Here is a 17134-nt window from a genome sequence, read left to right on the forward strand (position 1 = left end):
GGCTGAGTCCGTGACATTGGCCGTCCAAGGCGGGGCCGTCGACCTCGGCAAGTTCGAGCGAGGCTCCTGGACTGGCTGCAGCCTCTCACGGCAGGACCGGGCACCCCAGAGAGGATCCCTCTTCCGCGGCAGACCGGCACGTTCGATGATCCCCGGAACGCCACGTCGGCACTCGGGAAAGGAGCTGGACGGAAGCGGTGGCCGAGCACGTCGCTAGGCCTAACCCGTCAAGCCTTCCTGCCACGTCAGCAACAGCGACCGGGTTATACAGGCTTTGGAGGCGAACAAGTTGAAGGACCGACTGCAAGGAAGCAACGACTATGTGACAGTCGGCGAAGGCAACGACTTTAAGAAAGGTCAACCGAGATCCCCGCCGGGAGAAAACGAGCAACGAGGATGAACTGCGTAAGGACGATCCATTCTTGTAGTAGGCCAGAGTTGCCAGACGTTTGTGTAGGAAACGCCCAGAATCAGTGTGGTCTGAATTAAGGACACGTTTAGTGATTATTAGGGGTTAGGTTGTACAAGTGTTAGTATTTTTCCTGCAGCGTGTTTTAGTGTGCTTAAGTTTATGGTCATGAATTTATTAGGTGGTACATTTTCCAGTATTTATTTGTTTAGTGTAGTTTGAGTTTTTAGTTTCAGGTTTTTGGCTTTCGGGTGAGATTAAAATCTGCTTGCTGTGTTGCCATGCGTTTCCCAATCTCATCTCTTTTACCACCCGCACGCCCCCGAGATCGGTGACAAAAACATCACAGCAGGACGTGGCGTATGTTGATGCGGCGGAATACCCCGGCAATACCAACGCCTTCGCGATAGCGGTCCCCACAGCAAACGGAGAACCGATATCAATAGCTACAGTCAGAGTCAAACACTCCAACGTTGCAGAGGAAGCGACCATAGCACTAGTTTTAACTAACCCCAAAATTGAAATAGTTATAATTGATTCCAAAACTGCCATTAATAATTACTCGAGAGGAAGAATCTCAAAAACCTCTCTCAAAATCCTTCAAAACTACCCCGAAAACCGGGGGGACGCGGAACTGATCTGGGTACCGGCTCACTCTGGCAACCCTGGGAACGAGGCAGCTCACAGTATGGCTCGAGGATCTATCGGCCGAGCCGTGAGCAACGACTCGAGCCCGGAACGCACAAAGGAAGGTCTCATCAGTTACCAGGAAATCACCCAGTACTTTAAGTTAGCTAGGCAAACGCTAGCGCCACCTCACAAAAGCCTTACCAAAGCTCAAGAGGTTAAATGGAGACAACTCCAAACCAATACTCTTCCAAACCCGGTCCGAATGCACCACATCAACCCAGACGAATTCAAACCCGATTGCTCGAAATGTGGTCAGAGAGCCACAGTGGAACACATCTTTTGGAACTGCCCCGCAGACCCCCCACCCGAAGAACTCCAGAAGCTTGTAGGCTCACAAAAGTGGGAGACCCTGCTGGCCAGCTCTGATCCGGAAGTACAAGTCCGGGTCACAGCGCGAGCCCGAGAGGTCGCCTTCAGCACTGACTGAGGGCCATCTGGTGGGGTCGCAGAACCCATCACTCCCAGTACCGAGAATAAAGTTTTATGACTGACTGACTGCAAAATGTTCACACACGACAAAGAAACAAAGTATAGATATGCAGGGGAAAAAGTAAGTGTACGCAAAAGCAGAAACAAATGAAACGGAACAAATATCGTTATCAAGGAGGTTTAAAAAAAGTACTCTTAAAACCACCTTGTACATACGAGGTTGCAAATGTCCGCAAAATTTAATAGTGACACGTATACATGTTCATCTTTCACCGGTGGCCGCTTTCCACCGGCTAAGAAATGTTAAATGTTATTGCTCGGCGCAGGACGCGCCTGTATCGGAAGTTTCTAGAACGTTATCGATGCTTCTTTTCGTTGCCTGTTTTCACCGACGCTTATGTTATCTGATTGTGTGACCGACGCGAATCGTCTAGAACTTTCTGGAAGACACGCGGGCATCAGGGATTAATCTGGAACCTTCGATGACTCAGGTATAAAAGCCGACGCGTCTCGCCGCTGATCAGATTTCGACGACCGCCGACTGTGTTCGCCGCTTTCGTTGTGCTTCGAGTGTAGCTTGCTTTTGTGGGCACAGGTTCGCCCAATAAACAACCAGTTTCGTCATACACAGTTTTACTACTGTTTACTTCAGCGTCACTACTACGTGACATCTGGTGGAGGTGCTAGTGCGTTCATGCAGCGAACGCCCCCGCAAAGCCGTGATCCAAGCCCGAAACCGGAGGACAGCGCCAACGTCGCCAAGGACCAGCGAGCTAGCCGTAGGCAGCAAGGACTTCTGCCGGAGTACGGACTTCTTCCCGAGAAGACCACAGCGACCAAGAAGACAAAAGTCACGACCTCGGCAGCAGCTACCATGACAGCCCCTGCGCCAACATCTGCAATCGTGATGCAACAACCCAGGGAGCCGCCGACTTTCCGCGGATCGCCATGTGAAGACCCTGAAAGCTGGCTGGAGGCATACGACCGGGTCGCTACGTTCAACAAGTGGGACTGCGACGACAAGCTGCGCCATGTTTACTTCTCGCTTGAAGACGGCGCCAGAACCTGGTTCGAAAATAGGGAGCGTGCACTAACAACCTGGGACCTGTTCCGAGCCGCATTCCTGGACACCTTCACGAGCGTCGTCCGTAAAGAAAGAGCTGCAGCCTTGTTGGAAAACCGTGTACAGCTCCCGAATGAGAGCATCGGTATGTACACTGAAGAAATGACTCAATTATTCCGGCACGCCGACCCCGCTATGCCAGAAGACAAGAAAGTTCGCTTGCTCATGCGGGGAGTTAAGCAGGAGCTATTCGGCGGACTGGTGCGGAATCCACCAACGACAGTCCAAGACTTTCTCTCGGAGGCTACGACGATCGAGAAAGCACTGGATGTGCGCAACCGGCAATACAATCGCCGTTCGACGCCACAGTACGCCGAAGTCCAAGGACTTTCCCACGACCTACGAGACACCATCAGGGCGATAGTACGCGAAGAGCTGCGGAAGTTGCTACCGTCGATGCAGCCTCAAGTTGCTTCCATCGACGATATCAATACCAGGAATTAGGGACATTTCGTACAGTTTCCTTTTTTCGCCACCACGTGGCGTATCGACCTTAAAGAATTCGAAATTCCCGCTATGACGTATGCTATGACGCTCAACTAAAGAAAGCGCAATAAAAAGAAACACACCCTGAAGCTGTCGCTTCACCTCGGTGCTTGGAAACGAGCGCGCTCGTGTATCAGCGTTACCTCGAAGACGGCCAGCTACTTGCTCTACTGACAATGAATCGACGGTTTTGCTAGACACCTGGCCAGAAAGTTCGTCCGCATTCTGGAGAGATGTCTGGCCAAGATGAAGGCTCCCGCGAAGATTCCGTTGAATATATATATTTTTTTTCCTTGAGCAGACTTTTTATTTGTGCACCACTGCGGCCACGGTCTTGCATGTACGTCAGGGTTCTGTTTCATGGGTTTCCTATAGAACTGGCGTGATCCATTGTTTAAGAGGAAGCTTTAGCTCGGGCCTATCTTCGATGCCGGATTCTCAAATACAAATAAAATGCAGGAATGCTTTTATGAGAAAACCGCTGAACCGATTTGAATGAAATGTGTTGCATTAAGAGGGAAAGTTAAATTGCAAAGACTGATTTTAAAACAAAGACTGAGTTAAATTGCAAATAGAATTTTCGTTTATATAGTGTAATGTTTTCAAAGAATCGCAGGGTGTTCGTAAATTTGAAAAAAAATAGAAGCATGAAGTTTCCAAATCCGCAACTCAACCATTAAAAACAAATATGGCATTTCTATAATCTGCACCAGTTGGAGTATCAAAAGCGAACAATTTTTTTTGCTATACCTTAAAACTTACGTGGATTTGTTATAATGTTTGGAAGCGTTTTGCAAATGCAACATTCACAACATAGTGGTATATTTCAGGATGGTGTATGATATATGATTGCTATCCGCTTTGGATGTATTATTAGGTGCAGTTTACAGTAATTCCGGTATCATTTTTAGCTGCTGAGGTACATAGCTTTATAAGCCAAGTTTTCTTTTTCGAAATTTGGCAATTCTTTCAAATTTTACGTAGAAGAAGTAGACTGCCTATAATAAAATATCCCTTTCTGCATTCACTACATTTTAATTTTTTTCTAAATTCAACATAACTCATCAGATTTAGTGCGTCGGTTGCTATGAAAAACTATTGCCGATTTCCCATGTATTTCTATAAGAGTCCCCAAGCTCAATGTTCCCCCTAAGTTCAAGCTTGAATAATATACTTGTTGGCAAGATACGTTTGTAAACGTGTGATCGTGGCCTAATGAGCTAGATAAGCGGCGTACTGAGCTCAACGGCCGAGGATATGTTTGTAAAGCGTCTTGGGAAGGAATAGGAGAAAAGAAAGGGAGAAAAGAAAGGCTGAAAAGAAAGGGAGAAGGCTGCTATGTTATTCAAAAGCGTGCCTGGTTGGTTAAAATTACTAAATGCTTTGGTGGTCATACCACCTTACGTTCCATCAGCATAATTTCTATTTTATTCCGCTAGTATTGTGCAATTATTGTCAATCAATCGAGATTAGAACACCGGCGTCATGGCGTTGTATTCCGTCAATTATTTATCGCCATCACTTCAGAATCATCTCATCGTCGTCATGCCGTCGTCCTTATATGCATTCGTCGTTATATCGACATCATTCCTACCTCGTAATTCCATCGTCGTCACTGCATGCAGCGTCGGCCTGCGGTCCTTGTTCTACCATCGTGAGGTAACATTGGCGAGCGATGGCCCTAACAAAGCGGGTCACTTAGGGAGACAGTGCATGGCCGCATATATCCGAATCACTTGAAACATCAGGAGAAACACTACGGATTCTAAATACAGGTGTCTTAGCTAACACGGTGTGTCGCTTCTTGCTCGCTAGATTGTGTGTATGTTAATCGGATTAACTTCGATAATCATCTTAACATGGGTTCTGCAGGAATTCTTTCGTCTTCGCAACACTAACGAACTCTTTATTTATTTATTTATTTCAAAATACCTTACAGGCCCCATGAGGGGCATTGAGTAAGGGGGGCATTACTGCAAGACAGTTTTACACGAGAATTCCAAAACTCGAGGACCACAAAAATGTGCAGAAATCATCGTCGCAAAACTGGATACAAATGAAGAAGACGCCTTAGCGTACAAAACATCAGCCAAAGATTATCACGCATATTGCTCGCGCACATATCGAATATCGTGTAAAAATGTGTATTTCAAAGTATGAAAGAAAAAAAACAATACAAACAATACGTAGATAAACAGAAATAACAGTTCAATGTAGTGTACAAATGCCAGATAAATATTACCAAGCACATTGTTCACGCATATAATCAAACATTGTGTAAGAAAAGTTTATTTAAAGCATGAACAGGAAACAATAGTCAGCGTGACGTTACATACAAATAGAGAGCATGGCATACAGAATGACACATTTTTAGGACAAAAACTGCAAGTTCAGGAGTTTCCTAAATTTATCTCTGCCCGTTGTCAAAGGCCTAGTATGACAACGGACAGAGATAAATTTAGGAAACTCCTGAACTTGCAGTTTTTGTCCTAAAAATGTGTCATTCTGTATGCCATGCTCTCTATTTGTATGTAACGTCACGCTGACTATTGTTTCCTGTTCATGCTTTAAATAAACTTTTCTTACACAATGTTTGATTATATACGTGAACAATGTGCTTGGTAATATTTATCTGGCATTTTGTACACTACCTTGAACTGTTATTTCTGTTTATCTACGTATTGTTTGTATTGTTTAGTCCGGATCGGGGTACTGACTATCCGGACTCTGCTCTCTCGTACAACGAAATTACTAAGCATTTTTACTTGGCTCGTAGGATCTACCCCCTCCCGCATTGTAAACTCAATAGACCTCAGGCTTTAACACTAAGGCTTCTACAGACGGGGGCATACCCAAACCCCCTACTTCTTCACAAAATGTACCCCGAAATTCAGACAACAAACACATGTGCACTATGCAATGACTTAGCGAGCTTACCTCACATGCTCTGGCGGTGTCCCGCGTTACGCGGCGATGAAAGCAACAGTTCTTCACGTTGGGATGCGGTTCTACGCAGCCCCAACCTCGAAGAACAGTTATGGGCTGTCCAACGGGCCCGCGACGCGGCGGAGAGGCTCGGCCTTTCTGTCCCGACGTGGGAGCGGCCCGCTGCGCGCTAGCATGCGCCCTAAAGGACACTAATAAAGTTCTTCATCCATCCATCCATCCATCCATCCATCTCTGCCCGTTTGCATGACAGCGCTGTCAGGGAGGGAATTCCACAAGCGGATGGCTCGTGGCAAAGCCGACAAATTAAATACATCAGTGTTTCCGTAGATGCGAGTGAAACTTAAATCATTATTCAGTCGTCGTGATATGCAAGTTGCACGTTCCAGCAGCAAAGACGATGACTTCAATTGATGAACATACTTATGGAACAAAGACAGCAATGCCACGTCACGACGACTACTTAGTGCTGGAAGCGAAAGGTCAAGTTTGATTCGAGTTATGCTTGACTGCATATTGTAATTGCGGGAAAGGAAACGACTAGCTCGGTTTTGGATGGCTTCTAACATGCAGATTAGGTACTCGTGATGAGGAGACCAAATCGGGGACGCGAACTCGAGCTGTGGACGGACGAACGTCAGGAAGGCTAACTTGCGGATGTCAGATGGAGAATTGCGTAGGTTGCGACGAATGCACCCTAGTGTTTTTGAACCATTAGCGCATATGTTTGTTATATGAGAGGCCCGGGAAAGATTTGGTGCGAGATGAACGCCTAGATATTTGTGCAGTGAAGCTTCGGATACTAGGTCCGCATTTATATAATAAGTTCCCAGCCTATTAACATTGTTCCCAGCATATTAACAACTCGAATTCCTAGAGGTGATCATGCTCAGGCATGTGATGGACGACCCGAAGTTTGATGGAGGTAGCGGAATGATTTCGACAGCGGCGCCGCCAATCGACAAGGGGAAACACATTTGGATGGGTGGGAATAGCGGCGAAAGGCACACTTCATGAGTGCCAAAGAGTTAGAAATATATATGCATTGCAGTAGCGCTAAAGAAATGGAAAACTATTGGATTGGTGTGAGACTCGCTGCAAAAACATTCATTAGACTGTTTCAGGTGTCCGAGCTATCCTTAACGGGAATCAATGAGATGAGTTTCGATTGAGCTCGTTACATTTTTCATAAGCGGAAGACGTGCCTAGAGGCAGAGTCGACTGCAATATTTTGTTGCTGCGCAAAAATATCTAGATTTTCGGCGCGATCATTTTGAAGGAAAAACAAAAATTAAATAAGTTTTCAAGAATTACTCGCCGTGTTCAGTCGTTCGTCATCTGTCACATCACATACGTCGCCACCTTCCATAATTGGTACAAAGCAGAAAAGACTAAATTGGACATCATTATACGCGGCGCCTACAAGCTAGCCTTAGGACTGCCAAACAACACCAGCACTGAACTTCTACTGCAATTAGGACTCCATAACACCCTAGACGAATTAATCGAAGCACAGCGTCGGTCTCACCTGGAGCGTCTCACCCTCACAGAAACGGGCCGGCACATTCTAACTAAACTCGGCATCACCTACCACCGTCAACATGGAGACAAATACCCAATTCCACGCGACGTACAGACTTGGCTACATGCCGACCCTATTCCCAAAAACATGCATCCGGACTACAATAAAGAACGTCGGAAGGCAAGGGCTGCCTCCCTCATTAAAGCCTATGGCGACACCACGGGCGTCACCTTCGTCGACGCAGCTGAATATCAAGACGCGCACCGCTTCGCCGCGGCTACCACAGTAAGCGGCTCGCTCAAACATGCCGCCAGCATCGTAACCCAAAACGCCGAGACGGCCGAGGAAGTGGCCATCGCCCTGGCCACCCTTGATCCGGACTGCCATACCATCGTGAGCGATTCCCGCACGGCAATCAGCAATTACATCAAAGGTCGTATTTCAAAACAAGCGCTACGCATCCTAAACCAAGCCCCTCACTCACTTGAAAAGCAAATCACTCTCCTCTGGTTCCCAGCGCACGCTGGCGACGTACATCCGCACCTCACCAACCTCAACGAGGTCGCTCACTCCGTAGCACGAGGCCTTGTCAACCGTGCCGGAGACAGCGCAGGTGCACCAGCGGAACGCGATCGCCTCACCAGCTACAACGACCTCACGAAATCATTCTATCTCAACAGAAGAACCTTCCCCATCCCTCATCACAAGCTAAACAGAGCACAGGCAACCACCCTTCGCCTCTTACAGACAAACACATGCCCCTCACTAACACGTTACCACGGATCTACCCAGACACATACCCTAGTAACATTTGCAAGATCTGTAAGACTGAGGTAGCATCGCTTCCCCATATGCTATGGGAATGTAAAAACCAATATCCGACAAATAATACCGTGACCCTCTCGTCGAGATGGCACGCCGCCCTGCGCAGCTCCCAACTCGACGACCAACTCTGGGCTACCCAGCGAGCCTGCGAGGCGGCGAAGAGGCAAGACCTCGATGTCCCCACGTGGGAGGCCTAGGCCCAGCCAACTAAACTGCTGGTTTAAATAAAAGTTTGTTCCTCCTCCTCAAGAATTACTTAGAGTACCTCGATAAAATTGTAGCAAATAAAATCTGAAAAGTTCATTTGCAACTTTTTTGTATCTTAAGCCACAGGGCAACTTACTACTGGTTTCCATTAATTTTCTTCGTTATATTTTCAAGCGAGTTGAATATTCTGCCGTAGGTTAATTCACAATTAGCCCAACTAATTAGACTGAGACTTTCAAGTGTATATTGTTCTTAGACAAATGCTTTAAGTCTAAGCGGATGCTGCAAAATTTCTCAACATTGGGGAGGGGAATATGAAAAACAAAATAGAAATGCAGAGCATTTTATTGCCTCAGTAAATTTTTATTTTGAATGCTATTTCCACTCGTTAAGTGGCTCAACCCTCGTGTTCGCAGTTTTGTATATGTTTTTGAAAGCACTAGGTGCGTTGTCTGCGAATTTAGGTGAATAAGGAACCAGATCATACTTTAATCTGGGAGGAGAAAAAAAACAAGGAAGGCCTACGTTGTACATGCACTGTACTGAAACACAATTAGACAGAGTCTAAATTTGCATATATTTTTAAACAAGGATGCCTAAATTGTCGATAAAAAATTGACATAATTATAATGAAGCCGAATAAAGCAATAAAAATGACATGTTCAGTGTGAAAATATGATGAGCGTTAGCCTTGTGGGTCAACAATTTCTGTTTATTGAAAAAAAGCTTCTAGTGGCTGTGTATTATCGTATTCCTGAAAGCCAGTAACCAGCGTATCTATATTTACATTCGCGCCAAAATTATTGGCTCGAGTTCCATCACTGTATCCGAATGACGATACGAGATTCAAAAGTGAGATTAAATGGCGGGCCGCGGCGTGCACGGTAGTGTTCACCTATGCCTTCGCTATAGTATGTTGCCGCACTCTTTAAAGCACGAGCATGGTGATCAGCCGATGTGCTTTTCTAGAACTTCATCCCTAAATGTAAGCCGGGGTTCTGCCACTCCCGGTGGTTGTTAGCCTGATCCCTCCCTATTTTCTCAACTGTCGATTGTATGGTTTGTTTTCATACCAAATATTCACATAATAATATGTGCGTGCTCGGCTAGTAATGAAATGCTTATCTCTATCACAGTTAAATTAACAAGTAACCAGCAAAAAGGGATGCAGGGCAAAAACCTGCTTTCATGCAGCTTGAAGACCACCCGGCGGCCGTTGATCACATGACAGTATCTTCACAATAATCGAGAACTCGAACTAGCTTCGTATAGGCAAAAAGGCTAATGGGTCGAACAGAACCGGGCCGGCCGAAGTATGGTACTTTCGGGCTCGGGTCAGGCCCAGACTTGAAAAACCGGCCCGTGCAGTGCTCTACTTCTGATAGATTCCCATACCGTCACGTAGTAGTGACGTTGAAGTAAACAGCCGTAAAACTGTGTATGACGAAACTGATTCTTTATTGGGCGAACATGTGCCCACAAAAGCAAGCTACACTTGAAGCACAACGAAAGCGGCGAATACAGTCCGCGATAGTCGAAATCTGATCAGCGGCGAAACGCGTCGGCTTTTATACATGAGTCATTGAAGGCCCCAGAATAATCCCTGGTACCCGCATGTCTTCCAGAAAGTTCTAGATAATTCGCGTCGCTCATACAATCAGATTACATGAGCGTCGGTGACAAGAGACAACCGATAGAAGCATCGATAACGTTCGAGAAACTTCCCATACATGCAGGCGCGTCCTGTGCCATGCGATAACGTTTAACATTTTTTAGCCGGTGAAAAGCGTTCACCGGTGAAAGATAAACATATATACGTGTCAATACCCTCCCCTTAAAAAACATCGTCCCGATGCTACAAATAAGAAAGCGAAAACATACAGAGAGAGAGAAAAAGCAACAACAAACAATAACAAAGTAACAAAGTACCGAAGTTCTTTAGCGGGCGTAGAAAGGCTTAAGACGCACCACGTAGATCACTTCAGGTCGTGCCCGGCGCCGCTGTGCGAAATGCCGTCTGGCACGACCTCATAGTCCAGTGCGCCAATACGTCGTATTATCTTGTATAGTCCGAAATAGCGACGTAACAGTTTCTCGCTAAGTCCTCGTCGGCGTATCGGAGTCCAGTCCCAAACACGGTCGCCGGGCTGGTACGCGACGTAGCGTCGTCGAAGATTGTAGTGTCGGCTGTCGGTCCACTGCTGGTACTTGATGCACAGGCGGGCGAGCTGTCGACCTTCTTCGGCATGCAGCAAATAGCTGGCAACGTCGAGATTTTCTTCGTCGGTGACGTCCGGTAGCATGGCATCAAGCGTCGTTGCCGGGTTCCTTCCGTAGACCAGGTTGAAGTGCGCCACGTGCGTCGTTTCTTGCACGGCCGTGTTGTATGCGAAGGTCACGTGCGGAAGGATGGCATCCCACGTCTTGTGTTCGACGTCGACGCACATTGCCAGCATGTCGGCGATGGTCTTATTTAGGCGCTCGGTGAGGCCATTCGTCGGTGATGAGGATTTCTGGGGCACCGTGACGCAGGAGGGTGTTCACAACGAAGAATCGGGCTACCTCGGTGGCGCTGCCTTAGGGCAAGGCTTTTGTTTTGGCGTAGCGGGTGAGGTAGTCCGTAGCTACGATCCATTTATTCCCGGACGTCGACGTCGGAAAAGGCCCCAGTAAGTCTATCCCGATCAGCTGGAACGGTCGGCGAGGTGGCTCGATCGGCTGTAGAAGTCCGGCTGGCCTTGACGGCGGTGTTTTGCGTCGCTGACAGTCTCGGCATGTCCTTACGTAATGGGCGACGTCGGCAGAGAGGCGAGGCCAGTAGTATTTTTCTTGTATCCTCGCGAGCGTGTGGGGAAAACCGAGGTGTCCAGCCGTTGGGTCGTCAAAGAGAGCTTGCAGAACCTCTGGACGCAATGCTGAGGGTACCACGAGGAGGTAGTTGGCTCGAAGGGGCGAGAAGTTCGTTTTTAAGAGAATGTCGTTTTGAAAGAAAAACGGCGCCAATCCTCGCCTGATCATCTTGGGCACAATGACGGTCTTGCCTTCCAGGTAGTCTACAAGGCTCCTTAGTTCCGGGTCAGCTCACTGTTGTTGGGTCCCAAGAAAGTGTCGTCATCATGGTCGTCCTGTGGCGGCTGTCCGACGGGGGCGCGAGGCAAGTAGACAAGGACTGATGGGTCCCGACAAAGTGTCGTCATCCTGGTCGTCCTGCAGCGGCGGTTCGACGGGGGCACGAGACAAGCAGTTGGCGTCAGAGTGCTTTCGCCCTGACTTGTAAACGACGGTGATGTCGAATGCTTGAAGTCTCAGACTTCATCGTGCGAGGTGACCTAAAGGATCCTTCACGTTGGCTAGCCAGCACAAGGCGTGGTGGTCGCTCACAACTTTGAAGGGCCTGCCATAGAAGTGGGGGCGAAACTTTGATGTAGCCCAGATGATGGCGAGGCACTCCTTTTTGGTTGTGGAATAACTTGTTTCCGGCTTCGACAGCGACCAGCTAGCGTAACTTACAACCCTTTCTAGTCCGTCAGTCCTCTCCACAAGCACGGCGCTGAGTCCTACGCTGGTTGCATCGGTGTGCACTTCGGTATCGGCGCTTTCGTCGAAATGTGCAAGTATTGGCGGCGATTGCAGGCGTCGCTTCAGTTCTTCAAATGCTTCGACTTGCGGCGTCTCCCACTTGAACTCGACGTCGGCCTTCGTGAGGTACGTCAGTGGCTCAGCGATCCGTGAAAAAATCTTGAAGAAGCGCCTGTAATAGGCGCGCAGTCCAAGGAATCTACGGACTGCACGCCTATTACTGCACGCCTCGGTGGGCGGAGGAAAGTCAGCGATGGCCGCAGTTTTCTGTCGGTCAGGGCACACTCCAGACTTGTTGATGACGTGGCCCAAAAACAAGAGCTCCTCGTATGCAAAGCGGCACTTTTCTGGCTTAACCGTGAGTCCGGAGGTCTTGATTACTTGAAGAACTGTTTGAAGGCGCCGGAGGTGTTCCTCGAAGCTTTAGGCAAACAAAACGACGTCGTCCAAATAGATGAGGCATGTCTGCCACTTCAAGCCTGCCCGTACATAATCCATGACGCGTTGGAAAGTCGCAGGTGCCGAGCAAAGACCAAACGGCATGACCTTGAACCCGAACAGTCCGTCTGGTGTTATAAAGGCAGTCTTCTCCCGGTCCCCCTCGTCGACTTCGACTTGCCAGTAGCCGGTTTTGAGGTCCATTGACGAAAAACTTTGGGTTGTAGAGTCGATCCAAAGCGTCGTCAATACGTGGGAGAGGGTATACGTCCTTCTTCGTGATTTTATTGAGATGACGATAATCGACGCAGAAACTAAGCGTTAAATCCTTCTTCTTTACTAACACCACGGGGGACGCCCACGGACTCTTGGACGGCTGGATGATGTCGTCCCGTAGCATTTCGTCGACTTGTTGCCTTATGGCCTCGTGTGGCGCGCCGAAACTCGGTACGGGCTCTGACTGAGTGGGGGGATATATTCGTCGGTGATGCTGCGGTGCTTGGCGACAGGGGTTTGTCGAACTTGTGACGACGACGAGAGGCAGTCCTTGTATTGCAGGAGCAGAGCTTTTAGCTGTTCTTTCTTATAATTGGGAAGGTTCTGATTGACGTCGAAAGTTGGTTCAGGTACTAGTCATCATTGCAGGTGTACTAGAATCAGTGAAGGCGAAAGCACTGCTGGCTTGTACTATTTCGTCGATGTAGGCGACCATGGTGCCTTTGTTAATGTGCTTATATTCGTGGCTGAAGTTCGTGAGCATCACTCTTGCTTTCCCTTCACGTAGCTCACCTATGCCTCTAGCAACGCAAATTTCACGGTCGTGCAGTAAGTGATCATCGCCCTCGATGACGCCCTCACGTCTGCAGACACTTCGGTACCGACGGAAATCTTTACGCTGGAGCGAGGCGGAACAGTCATTTGTGCTTCTAGCACATTCAAGGCATGGTAACCATGATGTTTGTATTCGGTGGTATCGCATTGTGCGTTGAAAGCGTTATCGACTTAGACCTCAAGTCGATGACTGCACCGTGTTGGTTTAGAAAGTCCATGCCTAGGATAACATCCCTGGAACCGTGCTGCGGGATTAAGAAGCTCGCCGGATAAGTTCGGTTGTTTACCGTGACTCGCGCTGTGCAGATTCCAGCCTGCGTTATTAGGTGTCCTCCCGCTGTCCGGATATCGGGTCCTTGCCAGGCCGTTTTCACCTTCAACTTGGCGGCGAACTCGCCACTGCAGACGGAATAGTCGGCTCCAGTGTTGATGAGAGCGGTGACATTATGACCAACGAATCGCACGTCTAGAACGGTAGACCATCGTCTGGCGTTACGATTAAATCGTGGCGTCGGATCACGGCTGCGTCGGCTTGCTCCGCTGCTGCTACGTCGCGTTGGTGGGTCTACTTTCGGCGGCGAAATGTTGTCGTCAAGGCTCTTGCCAGGTGCTATGCTGATACCTCGTCATGATGATTCGCGAATCTAGTTCGTCGGCGGCGGAGTATCTTCAGCATTGCGTCGTATAGCAACCGCACCTCCATCGGTTGCTGCCTTTAGTTTCCCGGGTAAGGGCTGGGAGAGCCACGGCGGCCGCATTTCGATGGGGGCGAAATGCGAAAACACCCGTGTACTTAGATTTAGGTGCACGTTAAAGAACCCCAGGTGGTCTAAATTTCCGGAGTCCCCCACTACGGCGTGCCTCATAATCAGAACTGGTTTTGGCACGTAAAACCCCATAATTTAATTTAATTTAAGGGCTGGGAGATCGGCCCCGGTTTGGGCCGCATACAGCCGGCGATGCGGCGAGATGTAGCAGCCTGGTGACGGCGAGCGTGAGGGTCGTCGTGGTTGCCACTGGGCTCTGGCGAGGTAGTCGGCGATGTCACGTGGCCGCTCGCCAAGCTGTGGACGTGGCGCGTTGACGGCGAACCCTTGCAGGCCCACAAAAGCAAGCTACACTCGAAGCACAACGAAAGCGGCGAACACAGACGGCGAACGTCGAAATCTGATCAGCGGCGAAACGCATCGGGTTTTCACATGAGTCATCGAAGGTCCCAGAATAATCCTTGGTACCGGCGTGTCTTCCAAAAAGTTCTAGATAATTCGCTTTGCTCATACAATCAGATTACATGAGCGCCGGTGACGAGAGACAACGGATAGAAGCATCGATAACGTTCGAGAGACTTCAGATACATGCAGGTGCGTCCTGTGCCTAGCGATTACGTTTAACGCTTGTTAGCCGGTTAAAGCGGTCACCGGTGAAAGATAAACATGTATACGTGTCAATATGATTATGAAAGATTGAGTAAAGCAGCTTAAGACGCAACCTGCTTCCCTGTTCAAGCAAAAGGATCCAGTCAAGTTATTTTTTCCTCTTGCACTTAGAAAGCGGTCGTACATCCCCAGGGCGAACAGTGTCGCGACGGATTGGACTTTTTCTAAAGCATTATTATGCAAAAAATTAATTGTTGGGGTTTACGTGCCAAAACCACGATCTGATTATGACGCACGCCGGGATGGGGAACTCCGGAATAATTTAGTCCACCTGGGGTTCCTTAACGTTCACCCAATGGCGCACTGATATGCACATCAGAAACCACATTCAACACACAGCATGCCTACACCAACATTGGTAAAACTTGTTTTTTACGCTGCTCTTTTACGCTAATACTTATGTGTTTTTAACTTTGTTGCAAGAAGTGAAGGGCATGCCCTGCATTTCTAACTACGGTACTAACATGTTATGACCAAGAGCCATCCTCTGACAGCATACGAGCCTAAATATTTCATTGGTGAATTATTTTTCTATTTCAACTGGCCACTTAACAAGTACTTATATATGATTTTGTCACATTTTTCTAGTGAAGCTGCTACATAATTATTTATGTTTAGGGACATGCTATTAGTGACACACCATTTTTATACTCGCTTCAAGTCGGCTGCCAAAAAAACAATGACTCATTAGATGCCCTTGCACACAGTACACAATCATCCACGAAAATTGTATCCCGGTTTGATAATATCACACACATTGCTAATAAAAAAACCTTGCACTCGGCCGCGCAACGCTTGAAACTGCGAAGCTGTGTGATCGTAGCCCAGCGTTTCCCAGAAGTGCACGCGATTTTTTCATCTTATCACTCATGTCGATGATAATTTCTTTTCGTGCGTCTCGGACTTACGGCCGACACTGCGCGTTGCACAGCGCAGCTTGCAACACCGACACCGCGTTCCAATGCCGACATCGCGTTCCAGGAGACCCGCTTTGTGAATGCGTCGCTCTCTCTCTCGCTCTCATAGCACGCAAAACCTCTTCACCTCGCAGAGCACGACCATACAAACGCGCCAGCTGTGGACGAATACGACGACGCTCGAACGCAATGCAGCCGTCGTGCAGCACGAACATGCGGCACGGGCCGTCGGTGCTGCCAGATTGCACTCCAGCGATGATGGCCTGCAAGGACTCGTCGCGATGTTGTTCCGCGCGCATGTTGCACATGTCAGTGAAAGCCAACACGCAGGTCTCCAGATCATGTGCAACAGGATCAGAAGGATCCACGGGATGACGAGAGAGGCAGTCAGCGTCCTTGTTCAGACGTCCAGACTTGTAGATGACAGTAAAAGAAAATTCCTGGAGCCGCAAAGCCCAGTGACCAAGCCGTCCTGTCGGGTCCCGGAGGGAAGACAGCCAGCAGAGGTGGTCTGTAATGACCGAAAACGTGCGGCCGTACAAATATGGCCGGAACATGGCGACAGCCCACACTAAAGCCGAGTACTCACCCTCGGTGATGGAGTAATTCCTCTCAGAAGGTGACAGCAGGCGGCTGGCGTAAGGTATCACGCACTCGGTACCATTCTGCTGCTGGGTGAGAACAGCACCAATGCCGTGGCCGCTGGCATCAGTGTAGACTTCGGTCGGTGCAGATGGGTCAAAGTGGGCAAGTATGGGAGGGGTGGTCAGAAAGCCGATGAGAGCGGCGAACGCGTGAGCCTGCTCCGGGCCCCATGAGAAAGGCGTGTTCTCTTTAGAAGATCTGTCAAAGGGCGAGCAACGTCGGCGAAGTTTTATTGCGATAGCAATTATATGGACACTTCAACCGGATTTCTGCCGTCGCCGTCGCCGTGAGGTTCCCTATAGATAAAATCTTCGCCGCGCGCCGCATGCCCGAGCGGAAGCGTGCGGGGACGCGCGCTATCACGGAGAGCGAACGCACTCAATCACCCACGCGCAAGCAAGGAAGCGGGAAGCCAGCGCCGGAGGGAGCGCGCGGGGGGGGGGGGGGGGGGCGCACTTCTACTCTGCCAATAACCGCGCTCGTCGCTCGCTCGCCCGCACCGTCTCTTATCTCCACACGGCTCTGACCTTTATGCGCCGTGCATTCGCCGCTCAGTTTCCGTTGAAGCGATAGACCGCACGTACCTTCGCCCGCGGCGGCGTATGCGCTCGCTGCCAGCGTTTTGACAGTCGTTGTCTGCAGTCATTCAGT

The sequence above is a fragment of the Dermacentor silvarum genome, chromosome 2 (assembly GCF_013339745.2).
Source record: "Dermacentor silvarum isolate Dsil-2018 chromosome 2, BIME_Dsil_1.4, whole genome shotgun sequence".
In the NCBI taxonomy this organism is placed as follows: domain Eukaryota; kingdom Metazoa; phylum Arthropoda; class Arachnida; order Ixodida; family Ixodidae; genus Dermacentor; species Dermacentor silvarum.